General features: G+C 42.7%; 1 protein-coding gene across 1 annotated transcript in view; it reads left to right on the top strand.

Annotated features, from left to right (window-relative positions):
- The window catches only part of phex (phosphate regulating endopeptidase homolog, X-linked), a 37,681-nt gene that overhangs the window by 2,394 nt on the left and 20,879 nt on the right, over positions 1-14,408 (top strand). The window lies entirely within an intron of this gene.

A 14,408-nucleotide genomic window follows, 5' to 3' on the forward strand; every position in this document is an offset into this window, starting at 1 on the left:
ATGGGAAAGTAATTCTGCTTTGAAAGTTGATCAACTTGTAACCCCACTTTTGAGAAAATGGATAAGGCCTTATAATAACACATCATTCTGTCTCTGTAGTTGGGCCAGGCCTTGTATTTACTTATCATTCTGTAGTTGGGCCAGGCCTTGTACTAACTTATCATCCTGTCTCTGTAGTTGGGCCAGGCCTTGTATTTACTTATCATTCTGTAGTTGGGCCAGGCCTTGTACTAACTTATCATTATGTCTCTGTAGTTGGGCCAGGCCTTGTATTTACTTATCATTCTGTAGTTGGGCCAGGCCTTGTACTAACTTATCATTCTGTCTCTGTAGTTGGGCCAGGCCTTGTATTTACTTATCATTCTGTAGTTGGGCCAGGCCTTGTACTAACTTATCATTCTGTCTCTGTAGTTGGGCCAGGCCTTGTACTCACTTATCATTCTGTAGTTGGGCCAGGCCTTGTACTCACTTATCATTCTGTAGTTGGGCCAGGCCTTGTATTTACTTATCATTCTGTAGTTGGGCCAGGCTTTGTATTTACTTAGCATTCTGTAGTTGGACCAGGCCTTGTATTTACTTATCATTCTGTAGTTGGACCAGGCCTTGTATTTACTTATCATTCTGTAGTTGGACCAGGCCTTGTACTAACTTATCATTCTGTCTCTGTAGTTGGGCCAGGCCTTGTATTTACTTATCATACTGTCTCTGTAGTTGGGCTAGGCCTTGTATTTACTTATCATTCTGTAGTTGGGCCAGGCCTTGTATTTACTTATCATTCTGTCTCGGTAGTTGGACCAGGCCTTGTACTCACTTATCATTCTGTCTCTGTAGTTGGGCTAGGCCTTGTATTTACTTATCATTCTGTAGTTGGGCCAGGCCTTGTATTTACTTATCATTCTGTAGTTGGGCCAGGCCTTGTACTAACTTATCATTCTGTAGATGGACCAGGCCTTGTATTTACTTATCATTCTGTAGTTGGACCAGGCCTTGTATAAACTTATCATTCTGTCTCTGTAGTTGGGCTAGGCCTTGTATTTACTTATCATTCTGTCTCGGTAGTTGGACCAGGCCTTGTACTCACTTATCATTCTGTCTCTGTAGTTGGGCCAGGCCAGTTTAACTCTGTAGTTGGGCCAGGCCTTGTACTAACTTATCATTCTGTCTCTGTAGTTGGGCCAGGCCTTGTACTCACTTATCACTCACTTATCATCCTTGTACTCACTTATCATTCTGTCTCTGTAGTTGGGCCGGGCCTTGTATTTACTTATCATTCTGTAGTTGGGCCAGGCCTTGTACTAACTTATCATTCTGTCTCTGTAGTTGGGTCAGGCCTTGTATTTACTTATCATTCTGTAGTTTGGCCAGGCCTTGTACTAACTTATCATTCTGTCTCGGTAGTTGGGCTAGGCCTTGTATTTACTTATCATTCTGTAGTTGGGCCAGGCCTTGTATTTACTTATCATTCTGTCTCGGTAGTTGGACCAGGCCTTGTACTCACTTATCATTCTGTCTCTGTAGTTGGGCCAGGCCTTGTATTTACTTATCATTCTGTAGTTGGGCCAAGGCCTTGTACTAACTTATCATTCTGTAGTTGGGCCAGGCCTTGTACTAACTTATCATTCTGTAGTTGGACCAGGCCTTGTATTAACTTATCATTCTGTCTCTGTAGTTGGGCCAGGCCTTGTATTAACTTATCATTCTGTCTCTGTAGTTGGGCCAGGCCTTGTATTTACTTATAATTCTGTAGTTGGGCCAGGCCTTGTACTAACTTATCATTCTGTAGTTGGGCCAGGCCTTGTATTTACTTATCATTCTGTAGTTGGACCAGGCCTTGTATTAACTTATCATTCTGTCTCTGTAGTTGAGCTAGGCCTTGTATTTACTTATCATTCTGTAGTTGTGCCAGGCCTTGTATTTACTTATCATTCTGTCTCTGTAGTTGGGCCAGGCCTTGTATTTACTTATAATTCTGTAGTTGGGCCAGGCCTTGTACTAACTTATCATTCTGTAGTTGGGCCAGGCCTTGTATTTACTTATCATTCTGTAGTTGGACCAGGCCTTGTATTAACTTATCATTCTGTCTCTGTAGTTGGGCCGGGCCTTGTATTTACTTATCATTCTGTAGTTGGGCCAGGCCTTGTACTAACTTATCATTCTGTCTCTGTAGTTGGGTCAGGCCTTGTATTTACTTATCATTCTGTAGTTTGGCCAGGCCTTGTACTAACTTATCATTCTGTCTCGGTAGTTGGGCTAGGCCTTGTATTTACTTATCATTCTGTAGTTGGGCCAGGCCTTGTATTTACTTATCATTCTGTCTCAGTAGTTGGACCAGGCCTTGTACTCACTTATCATTCTGTCTCTGTAGTTGGGCCAGGCCTTGTATTTACTTATCATTCTGTAGTTGGGCCAAGGCCTTGTACTAACTTATCATTCTGTAGTTGGGCCAGGCCTTGTACTAACTTATCATTCTGTAGTTGGACCAGGCCTTGTATTAACTTATCATTCTGTCTCTGTAGTTGGGCCAGGCCTTGTATTAACTTATCATTCTGTCTCTGTAGTTGGGCCAGGCCTTGTATTTACTTATAATTCTGTAGTTGGGCCAGGCCTTGTACTAACTTATCATTCTGTAGTTGGGCCAGGCCTTGTATTTACTTATCATTCTGTAGTTGGACCAGGCCTTGTATTAACTTATCATTCTGTCTCTGTAGTTGAGCTAGGCCTTGTATTTACTTATCATTCTGTAGTTGTGCCAGGCCTTGTATTTACTTATCATTCTGTCTCGGTAGTTGGACCAGGCCTTGTACTCACTTATCATTCTGTCTCTGTAGTTGGGCCAGGCCTTGTATTTACTTATCATTCTGTAGTTGGGCCAGGCCTTGTACTAACTTATCATTCTGTCTCTGTAGTTGGGCCAGGCCTTGTACTCACTTATCATTCTGTCTCTGTAGTTGGGCCAGGCCTTGTATTTACTTATCATTCTGTAGTTGGGCCAGGCCTTGTACTAACTTATCATTCTGTCTCTGTAGTTGGGCCAGGCCTTGTATTTACTTATCATTCTGTAGTATGGCCAGGCCTTGTACTAACTTATCATTCTGTCTCTGTAGTTGGGCCAGGCCTTGTATTTACTTATCATTCTGTAGTTGGGCCAGGCCTTGTACTAACTTATCATACTGTCTCTGTAGTTGGGCCAGGCCTTGTATTTACTTATCATTCTGTAGTTGGGCCAGGCTTTGTATTTACTTATAATTCTGTCTCGGTAGTTGGACCAGGCCTTGTATTTACTTATCATTCTGTCTCGGTAGTTGGACCAGGCCTTGCATTTACTTATCATTCTGTCTCGGTAGTTGGGCCAGGCCTTGTATTTACTTATCATTCTGTAGTTGGGCCAGGCCTTGTATTTACTTATCATTCTGTAGTTGGGCCAGGCTTTGTACTAACTTTTCATTCTGTCTCGGTAGTTGGGCCAGGCCTTGTACTCACTTATCATTCTGTCTCTGTAGTTGGGCCAGGCCAGTTTAACTCTGTAGTTGGGCCAGGCCTTGTACTAACTTATCATTCTGTCTCTGTAGTTGGGCCAGGCCTTGTACTCACTTATCACTCACTTATCATCATTGTACTCACTTATCATTCTGTCTCTGTAGTTGGGCCATGCCTTGTATTTACTTATCATTCTGTAGTTGGGCCAGGCCTTGTACTAACTTATCATTCTGTCTCTGTAGTTGGGCCAGGCCTTGTATTTACTTATCATTCTGTAGTTGGGCCAGGCCTTGTACTAACTTATCATTCTTTCTCGGTAGTTGGGCTAGCCTTGTATTTACTTATCATTCTGTAGTTGGGCCAGGCCTTGTATTTACTTATCATTCTGTCTCGGTAGTTGGACCAGGCCTTGTACTCACTTATCATTCTGTCTCTGTAGTTGGGCCAGGCCTTGTATTTACTTATAATTCTGTAGTTGGGCCAAGGCCTTGTACTAACTTATCATTCTGTAGTTGGGCCAGGCCTTGTATTTACTTATCATTCTGTAGTTGGGCCAGGCCCTGTACTAACTTATCCTTCTGTAGTTGGGCCAGGCCTTGTATTTACTTATCATTCTGTAGTTGGACCAGGCCTTGTATTAACTTATCATTCTGTCTCTGTAGTTGGGCTAGGCCTTGTATTTACTTATCATTCTGTAGTTGGGCCAGGCCTTGTATTTACTTATCATTCTGTCTCGGTAGTTGGACCAGGCCTTGTACTCACTTATCATTCTGTCTCTGTAGTTGGGCCATGCCTTGTATTTACTTATCATTCTGTAGTTGGGCCAGGCCTTGTACTAACTTATCATTCTGTCTTTGTAGTTGGGCCAGGCCTTGTACTCACTTATCATTCTGTCTCTGTAGTTGGGCCATGCCTTGTATTTACTTATCATTCTGTAGTTGGGCCAGGCCTTGTACTAACTTATCATTCTGTCTCTGTAGTTGGGCCTTGTATTTACTTATCATTCTGTAGTTTGGCCAGGCCTTGTACTAACTTATCATTCTGTCTCGGTAGTTGGGCCAGGCCTTGTACTCACTTATCATTCTGTAGTTGGGCCAGGCCTTGTATTTACTTATCATTCTGTAGTTGGGCCAGGCTTTGTATGTACTTATCATTCTGTAGTTGGACCAGGCCTTGTATTTACTTATCATTCTGTAGTTGGACCAGGCCTTGTATTTACTTATCATTCTGTAGTTGGGCCAGGCTTTGTATTTACTTATCATTCTGTAGTTGGACCAGGCCTTGTACTAACTTATCATTCTGTCTCTGTAGTTGGGCCAGGCCTTGTATTTACTTATCATACTGTCTCTGTAGTTGGGCTAGGCCTTGTATTTACTTATCATTCTGTAGTTGGGCCAGGCCTTGTATTTACTTATCATTCTGTCTCTGTACTTGGGCCAGGCCTTGTACTCACTTATCATTCTGTCTCTGTAGTTGGACCAGGCCTTGTATTTACTTATCATTCTGTAGTTGGACCAGGCCTTGTATTTACTTATCATTCTGTCTCGGTAGTTGGACCAGGCCTTGTACTCACTTATCATTCTGTCTCTGTAGTTGGGCCAGGCCTTGTATTTACTTATCATTCTGTAGTTTGGCCAGGCCTTGTACTAACTTATCATTCTGTCTCGGTAGTTGGGCTAGGCCTTGTATTTACTTATCATTCTGTAGTTGGGCCAGGCCTTGTATTTACTTATCATTCTGTCTCGGTAGTTGGACCAGGCCTTGTACTCACTTATCATTCTGTCTCTGTAGTTGGGCCAGGCCTTGTATTTACTTATCATTCTGTAGTTGGGCCAAGGCCTTGTACTAACTTATCATTCTGTAGTTGGGCCAGGCCTTGTACTAACTTATCATTCTGTAGTTGGACCAGGCCTTGTATTAACTTATCATTCTGTCTCTGTAGTTGGGCCAGGCCTTGTATTAACTTATCATTCTGTCTCTGTAGTTGGGCCAGGCCTTGTATTTACTTATAATTCTGTAGTTGGGCCAGGCCTTGTACTAACTTATCATTCTGTAGTTGGGCCAGGCCTTGTATTTACTTATCATTCTGTAGTTGGACCAGGCCTTGTATTAACTTATCATTCTGTCTCTGTAGTTGAGCTAGGCCTTGTATTTACTTATCATTCTGTAGTTGGGCCAGGCCTTGTATTTACTTATCATTCTGTCTCTGTAGTTGGGCCAGGCCAGTTTAACTCTGTAGTTGGGCCAGGCCTTGTACTAACTTATCATTCTGTCTCTGTAGTTGGGCCAGGCCTTGTACTCACTTATCACTCACTTATCATCCTTGTACTCACTTATCATTCTGTCTCTGTAGTTGGGCCGGGCCTTGTATTTACTTATCATTCTGTAGTTGGGCCAGGCCTTGTACTAACTTATCATTCTGTCTCTGTAGTTGGGTCAGGCCTTGTATTTACTTATCATTCTGTAGTTTGGCCAGGCCTTGTACTAACTTATCATTCTGTCTCGGTAGTTGGGCTAGGCCTTGTATTTACTTATCATTCTGTAGTTGGGCCAGGCCTTGTATTTACTTATCATTCTGTCTCAGTAGTTGGACCAGGCCTTGTACTCACTTATCATTCTGTCTCTGTAGTTGGGCCAGGCCTTGTATTTACTTATCATTCTGTAGTTGGGCCAAGGCCTTGTACTAACTTATCATTCTGTAGTTGGGCCAGGCCTTGTACTAACTTATCATTCTGTAGTTGGACCAGGCCTTGTATTAACTTATCATTCTGTCTCTGTAGTTGGGCCAGGCCTTGTATTAACTTATCATTCTGTCTCTGTAGTTGGGCCAGGCCTTGTATTTACTTATAATTCTGTAGTTGGGCCAGGCCTTGTACTAACTTATCATTCTGTAGTTGGGCCAGGCCTTGTATTTACTTATCATTCTGTAGTTGGACCAGGCCTTGTATTAACTTATCATTCTGTCTCTGTAGTTGAGCTAGGCCTTGTATTTACTTATCATTCTGTAGTTGGGCCAGGCCTTGTATTTACTTATCATTCTGTCTCTGTAGTTGGGCCAGGCCAGTTTAACTCTGTAGTTGGGCCAGGCCTTGTACTAACTTATCATTCTGTCTCTGTAGTTGGGCCAGGCCTTGTACTCACTTATCACTCACTTATCATCCTTGTACTCACTTATCATTCTGTCTCTGTAGTTGGGCCGGGCCTTGTATTTACTTATCATTCTGTAGTTGGGCCAGGCCTTGTACTAACTTATCATTCTGTCTCTGTAGTTGGGTCAGGCCTTGTATTTACTTATCATTCTGTAGTTTGGCCAGGCCTTGTACTAACTTATCATTCTGTCTCGGTAGTTGGGCTAGGCCTTGTATTTACTTATCATTCTGTAGTTGGGCCAGGCCTTGTATTTACTTATCATTCTGTCTCAGTAGTTGGACCAGGCCTTGTACTCACTTATCATTCTGTCTCTGTAGTTGGGCCAGGCCTTGTATTTACTTATCATTCTGTAGTTGGGCCAAGGCCTTGTACTAACTTATCATTCTGTAGTTGGGCCAGGCCTTGTACTAACTTATCATTCTGTAGTTGGACCAGGCCTTGTATTAACTTATCATTCTGTCTCTGTAGTTGGGCCAGGCCTTGTATTAACTTATCATTCTGTCTCTGTAGTTGGGCCAGGCCTTGTATTTACTTATAATTCTGTAGTTGGGCCAGGCCTTGTACTAACTTATCATTCTGTAGTTGGGCCAGGCCTTGTATTTACTTATCATTCTGTAGTTGGACCAGGCCTTGTATTAACTTATCATTCTGTCTCTGTAGTTGAGCTAGGCCTTGTATTTACTTATCATTCTGTAGTTGTGCCAGGCCTTGTATTTACTTATCATTCTGTCTCGGTAGTTGGACCAGGCCTTGTACTCACTTATCATTCTGTCTCTGTAGTTGGGCCAGGCCTTGTATTTACTTATCATTCTGTAGTTGGGCCAGGCCTTGTACTAACTTATCATTCTGTCTCTGTAGTTGGGCCAGGCCTTGTACTCACTTATCATTCTGTCTCTGTAGTTGGGCCAGGCCTTGTATTTACTTATCATTCTGTAGTTGGGCCAGGCCTTGTACTCACTTATCATTCTGTAGTTGGGCCAGGCCTTGTATTTACTTATCATTCTGTAGTTGGGCCAGGCTTTGTATGTACTTATCATTCTGTAGTTGGACCAGGCCTTGTATTTACTTATCATTCTGTAGTTGGACCAGGCCTTGTATTTACTTATCATTCTGTAGTTGGGCCAGGCTTTGTATTTACTTATCATTCTGTAGTTGGACCAGGCCTTGTACTAACTTATCATTCTGTCTCTGTAGTTGGGCCAGGCCTTGTACTCACTTATCACTCACTTATCATCCTTGTACTCACTTATCATTCTGTCTCTGTAGTTGGGCCGGGCCTTGTATTTACTTATCATTCTGTAGTTGGGCCAGGCCTTGTACTAACTTATCATTCTGTCTCTGTAGTTGGGTCAGGCCTTGTATTTACTTATCATTCTGTAGTTTGGCCAGGCCTTGTACTAACTTATCATTCTGTCTCGGTAGTTGGGCTAGGCCTTGTATTTACTTATCATTCTGTAGTTGGGCCAGGCCTTGTATTTACTTATCATTCTGTCTCAGTAGTTGGACCAGGCCTTGTACTCACTTATCATTCTGTCTCTGTAGTTGGGCCAGGCCTTGTATTTACTTATCATTCTGTAGTTGGGCCAAGGCCTTGTACTAACTTATCATTCTGTAGTTGGGCCAGGCCTTGTACTAACTTATCATTCTGTAGTTGGACCAGGCCTTGTATTAACTTATCATTCTGTCTCTGTAGTTGGGCCAGGCCTTGTATTAACTTATCATTCTGTCTCTGTAGTTGGGCCAGGCCTTGTATTTACTTATAATTCTGTAGTTGGGCCAGGCCTTGTACTAACTTATCATTCTGTAGTTGGGCCAGGCCTTGTATTTACTTATCATTCTGTAGTTGGACCAGGCCTTGTATTAACTTATCATTCTGTCTCTGTAGTTGAGCTAGGCCTTGTATTTACTTATCATTCTGTAGTTGTGCCAGGCCTTGTATTTACTTATCATTCTGTCTCGGTAGTTGGACCAGGCCTTGTACTCACTTATCATTCTGTCTCTGTAGTTGGGCCAGGCCTTGTATTTACTTATCATTCTGTAGTTGGGCCAGGCCTTGTACTAACTTATCATTCTGTCTCTGTAGTTGGGCCAGGCCTTGTACTCACTTATCATTCTGTCTCTGTAGTTGGGCCAGGCCTTGTATTTACTTATCATTCTGTAGTTGGGCCAGGCCTTGTACTAACTTATCATTCTGTCTCTGTAGTTGGGCCAGGCCTTGTATTTACTTATCATTCTGTAGTATGGCCAGGCCTTGTACTAACTTATCATTCTGTCTCTGTAGTTGGGCCAGGCCTTGTATTTACTTATCATTCTGTAGTTGGGCCAGGCCTTGTACTAACTTATCATACTGTCTCTGTAGTTGGGCCAGGCCTTGTATTTACTTATCATTCTGTAGTTGGGCCAGGCTTTGTATTTACTTATAATTCTGTCTCGGTAGTTGGACCAGGCCTTGTATTTACTTATCATTCTGTCTCGGTAGTTGGACCAGGCCTTGCATTTACTTATCATTCTGTCTCGGTAGTTGGGCCAGGCCTTGTATTTACTTATCATTCTGTAGTTGGGCCAGGCCTTGTATTTACTTATCATTCTGTAGTTGGGCCAGGCTTTGTACTAACTTTTCATTCTGTCTCGGTAGTTGGGCCAGGCCTTGTACTCACTTATCATTCTGTCTCTGTAGTTGGGCCAGGCCAGTTTAACTCTGTAGTTGGGCCAGGCCTTGTACTAACTTATCATTCTGTCTCTGTAGTTGGGCCAGGCCTTGTACTCACTTATCACTCACTTATCATCATTGTACTCACTTATCATTCTGTCTCTGTAGTTGGGCCATGCCTTGTATTTACTTATCATTCTGTAGTTGGGCCAGGCCTTGTACTAACTTATCATTCTGTCTCTGTAGTTGGGCCAGGCCTTGTATTTACTTATCATTCTGTAGTTGGGCCAGGCCTTGTACTAACTTATCATTCTTTCTCGGTAGTTGGGCTAGCCTTGTATTTACTTATCATTCTGTAGTTGGGCCAGGCCTTGTATTTACTTATCATTCTGTCTCGGTAGTTGGACCAGGCCTTGTACTCACTTATCATTCTGTCTCTGTAGTTGGGCCAGGCCTTGTATTTACTTATAATTCTGTAGTTGGGCCAAGGCCTTGTACTAACTTATCATTCTGTAGTTGGGCCAGGCCTTGTATTTACTTATCATTCTGTAGTTGGGCCAGGCCCTGTACTAACTTATCCTTCTGTAGTTGGGCCAGGCCTTGTATTTACTTATCATTCTGTAGTTGGACCAGGCCTTGTATTAACTTATCATTCTGTCTCTGTAGTTGGGCTAGGCCTTGTATTTACTTATCATTCTGTAGTTGGGCCAGGCCTTGTATTTACTTATCATTCTGTCTCGGTAGTTGGACCAGGCCTTGTACTCACTTATCATTCTGTCTCTGTAGTTGGGCCATGCCTTGTATTTACTTATCATTCTGTAGTTGGGCCAGGCCTTGTACTAACTTATCATTCTGTCTTTGTAGTTGGGCCAGGCCTTGTACTCACTTATCATTCTGTCTCTGTAGTTGGGCCATGCCTTGTATTTACTTATCATTCTGTAGTTGGGCCAGGCCTTGTACTAACTTATCATTCTGTCTCTGTAGTTGGGCCTTGTATTTACTTATCATTCTGTAGTTTGGCCAGGCCTTGTACTAACTTATCATTCTGTCTCGGTAGTTGGGCCAGGCCTTGTACTCACTTATCATTCTGTAGTTGGGCCAGGCCTTGTATTTACTTATCATTCTGTAGTTGGGCCAGGCTTTGTATGTACTTATCATTCTGTAGTTGGACCAGGCCTTGTATTTACTTATCATTCTGTAGTTGGACCAGGCCTTGTATTTACTTATCATTCTGTAGTTGGGCCAGGCTTTGTATTTACTTATCATTCTGTAGTTGGACCAGGCCTTGTACTAACTTATCATTCTGTCTCTGTAGTTGGGCCAGGCCTTGTATTTACTTATCATACTGTCTCTGTAGTTGGGCTAGGCCTTGTATTTACTTATCATTCTGTAGTTGGGCCAGGCCTTGTATTTACTTATCATTCTGTCTCTGTACTTGGGCCAGGCCTTGTACTCACTTATCATTCTGTCTCTGTAGTTGGACCAGGCCTTGTATTTACTTATCATTCTGTAGTTGGACCAGGCCTTGTATTTACTTATCATTCTGTCTCGGTAGTTGGACCAGGCCTTGTACTCACTTATCATTCTGTCTCTGTAGTTGGGCCAGGCCTTGTATTTACTTATCATTCTGTAGTTTGGCCAGGCCTTGTACTAACTTATCATTCTGTCTCGGTAGTTGGGCTAGGCCTTGTATTTACTTATCATTCTGTAGTTGGGCCAGGCCTTGTATTTACTTATCATTCTGTCTCGGTAGTTGGACCAGGCCTTGTACTCACTTATCATTCTGTCTCTGTAGTTGGGCCAGGCCTTGTATTTACTTATCATTCTGTAGTTGGGCCAAGGCCTTGTACTAACTTATCATTCTGTAGTTGGGCCAGGCCTTGTACTAACTTATCATTCTGTAGTTGGACCAGGCCTTGTATTAACTTATCATTCTGTCTCTGTAGTTGGGCCAGGCCTTGTATTAACTTATCATTCTGTCTCTGTAGTTGGGCCAGGCCTTGTATTTACTTATAATTCTGTAGTTGGGCCAGGCCTTGTACTAACTTATCATTCTGTAGTTGGGCCAGGCCTTGTATTTACTTATCATTCTGTAGTTGGACCAGGCCTTGTATTAACTTATCATTCTGTCTCTGTAGTTGAGCTAGGCCTTGTATTTACTTATCATTCTGTAGTTGGGCCAGGCCTTGTATTTACTTATCATTCTGTCTCTGTAGTTGGGCCAGGCCAGTTTAACTCTGTAGTTGGGCCAGGCCTTGTACTAACTTATCATTCTGTCTCTGTAGTTGGGCCAGGCCTTGTACTCACTTATCACTCACTTATCATCCTTGTACTCACTTATCATTCTGTCTCTGTAGTTGGGCCGGGCCTTGTATTTACTTATCATTCTGTAGTTGGGCCAGGCCTTGTACTAACTTATCATTCTGTCTCTGTAGTTGGGTCAGGCCTTGTATTTACTTATCATTCTGTAGTTTGGCCAGGCCTTGTACTAACTTATCATTCTGTCTCGGTAGTTGGGCTAGGCCTTGTATTTACTTATCATTCTGTAGTTGGGCCAGGCCTTGTATTTACTTATCATTCTGTCTCAGTAGTTGGACCAGGCCTTGTACTCACTTATCATTCTGTCTCTGTAGTTGGGCCAGGCCTTGTATTTACTTATCATTCTGTAGTTGGGCCAAGGCCTTGTACTAACTTATCATTCTGTAGTTGGGCCAGGCCTTGTACTAACTTATCATTCTGTAGTTGGACCAGGCCTTGTATTAACTTATCATTCTGTCTCTGTAGTTGGGCCAGGCCTTGTATTAACTTATCATTCTGTCTCTGTAGTTGGGCCAGGCCTTGTATTTACTTATAATTCTGTAGTTGGGCCAGGCCTTGTACTAACTTATCATTCTGTAGTTGGGCCAGGCCTTGTATTTACTTATCATTCTGTAGTTGGACCAGGCCTTGTATTAACTTATCATTCTGTCTCTGTAGTTGAGCTAGGCCTTGTATTTACTTATCATTCTGTAGTTGGGCCAGGCCTTGTATTTACTTATCATTCTGTCTCGGTAGTTGGACCAGGCCTTGTACTCACTTATCATTCTGTCTCTGTAGTTGGGCCAGGCCTTGTATTTACTTATCATTCTGTAGTTGGGCCAGGCCTTGTACTAACTTATCATTCTGTCTCTGTAGTTGGGCCAGGCCTTGTACTCACTTATCATTCTGTCTCTGTAGTTGGGCCAGGCCTTGTATTTACTTATCATTCTGTAGTTGGGCCAGGCCTTGTACTAACTTATCATTCTGTCTCTGTAGTTGGGCCAGGCCTTGTATTTACTTATCATTCTGTAGTATGGCCAGGCCTTGTACTAACTTATCATTCTGTCTCTGTAGTTGGGCCAGGCCTTGTATTTACTTATCATTCTGTAGTTGGGCCAGGCCTTGTACTAACTTATCATACTGTCTCTGTAGTTGGGCCAGGCCTTGTATTTACTTATCATTCTGTAGTTGGGCCAGGCTTTGTATTTACTTATAATTCTGTCTCGGTAGTTGGACCAGGCCTTGTATTTACTTATCATTCTGTCTCGGTAGTTGGACCAGGCCTTGCATTTACTTATCATTCTGTCTCGGTAGTTGGGCCAGGCCTTGTATTTACTTATCATTCTGTAGTTGGGCCAGGCCTTGTATTTACTTATCATTCTGTAGTTGGGCCAGGCTTTGTACTAACTTTTCATTCTGTCTCGGTAGTTGGGCCAGGCCTTGTACTCACTTATCATTCTGTCTCTGTAGTTGGGCCAGGCCAGTTTAACTCTGTAGTTGGGCCAGGCCTTGTACTAACTTATCATTCTGTCTCTGTAGTTGGGCCAGGCCTTGTACTCACTTATCACTCACTTATCATCATTGTACTCACTTATCATTCTGTCTCTGTAGTTGGGCCATGCCTTGTATTTACTTATCATTCTGTAGTTGGGCCAGGCCTTGTACTAACTTATCATTCTGTCTCTGTAGTTGGGCCAGGCCTTGTATTTACTTATCATTCTGTAGTTGGGCCAGGCCTTGTACTAACTTATCATTCTTTCTCGGTAGTTGGGCTAGCCTTGTATTTACTTATCATTCTGTAGTTGGGCCAGGCCTTGTATTTACTTATCATTCTGTCTCGGTAGTTGGACCAGGCCTTGTACTCACTTATCATTCTGTCTCTGTAGTTGGGCCAGGCCTTGTATTTACTTATAATTCTGTAGTTGGGCCAAGGCCTTGTACTAACTTATCATTCTGTAGTTGGGCCAGGCCTTGTATTTACTTATCATTCTGTAGTTGGGCCAGGCCCTGTACTAACTTATCCTTCTGTAGTTGGGCCAGGCCTTGTATTTACTTATCATTCTGTAGTTGGACCAGGCCTTGTATTAACTTATCATTCTGTCTCTGTAGTTGGGCTAGGCCTTGTATTTACTTATCATTCTGTAGTTGGGCCAGGCCTTGTATTTACTTATCATTCTGTCTCGGTAGTTGGACCAGGCCTTGTACTCACTTATCATTCTGTCTCTGTAGTTGGGCCATGCCTTGTATTTACTTATCATTCTGTAGTTGGGCCAGGCCTTGTACTAACTTATCATTCTGTCTTTGTAGTTGGGCCAGGCCTTGTACTCACTTATCATTCTGTCTCTGTAGTTGGGCCATGCCTTGTATTTACTTATCATTCTGTAGTTGGGCCAGGCCTTGTACTAACTTATCATTCTGTCTCTGTAGTTGGGCCTTGTATTTACTTATCATTCTGTAGTTTGGCCAGGCCTTGTACTAACTTATCATTCTGTCTCGGTAGTTGGGCCAGGCCTTGTACTCACTTATCATTCTGTAGTTGGGCCAGGCCTTGTATTTACTTATCATTCTGTAGTTGGGCCAGGCTTTGTATGTACTTATCATTCTGTAGTTGGACCAGGCCTTGTATTTACTTATCATTCTGTAGTTGGACCAGGCCTTGTATTTACTTATCATTCTGTAGTTGGGCCAGGCTTTGTATTTACTTATCATTCTGTAGTTGGACCAGGCCTTGTACTAACTTATCATTCTGTCTCTGTAGTTGGGCCAGGCCTTGTATTTACTTATCATACTGTCTCTGTAGTTGGGCTAGGCCTTGTATTTACTTATCATTCTG

Source organism: Oncorhynchus gorbuscha, linkage group LG07 (assembly GCF_021184085.1).
Source record: "Oncorhynchus gorbuscha isolate QuinsamMale2020 ecotype Even-year linkage group LG07, OgorEven_v1.0, whole genome shotgun sequence".
Lineage (NCBI taxonomy): Eukaryota > Metazoa > Chordata > Actinopteri > Salmoniformes > Salmonidae > Oncorhynchus > Oncorhynchus gorbuscha.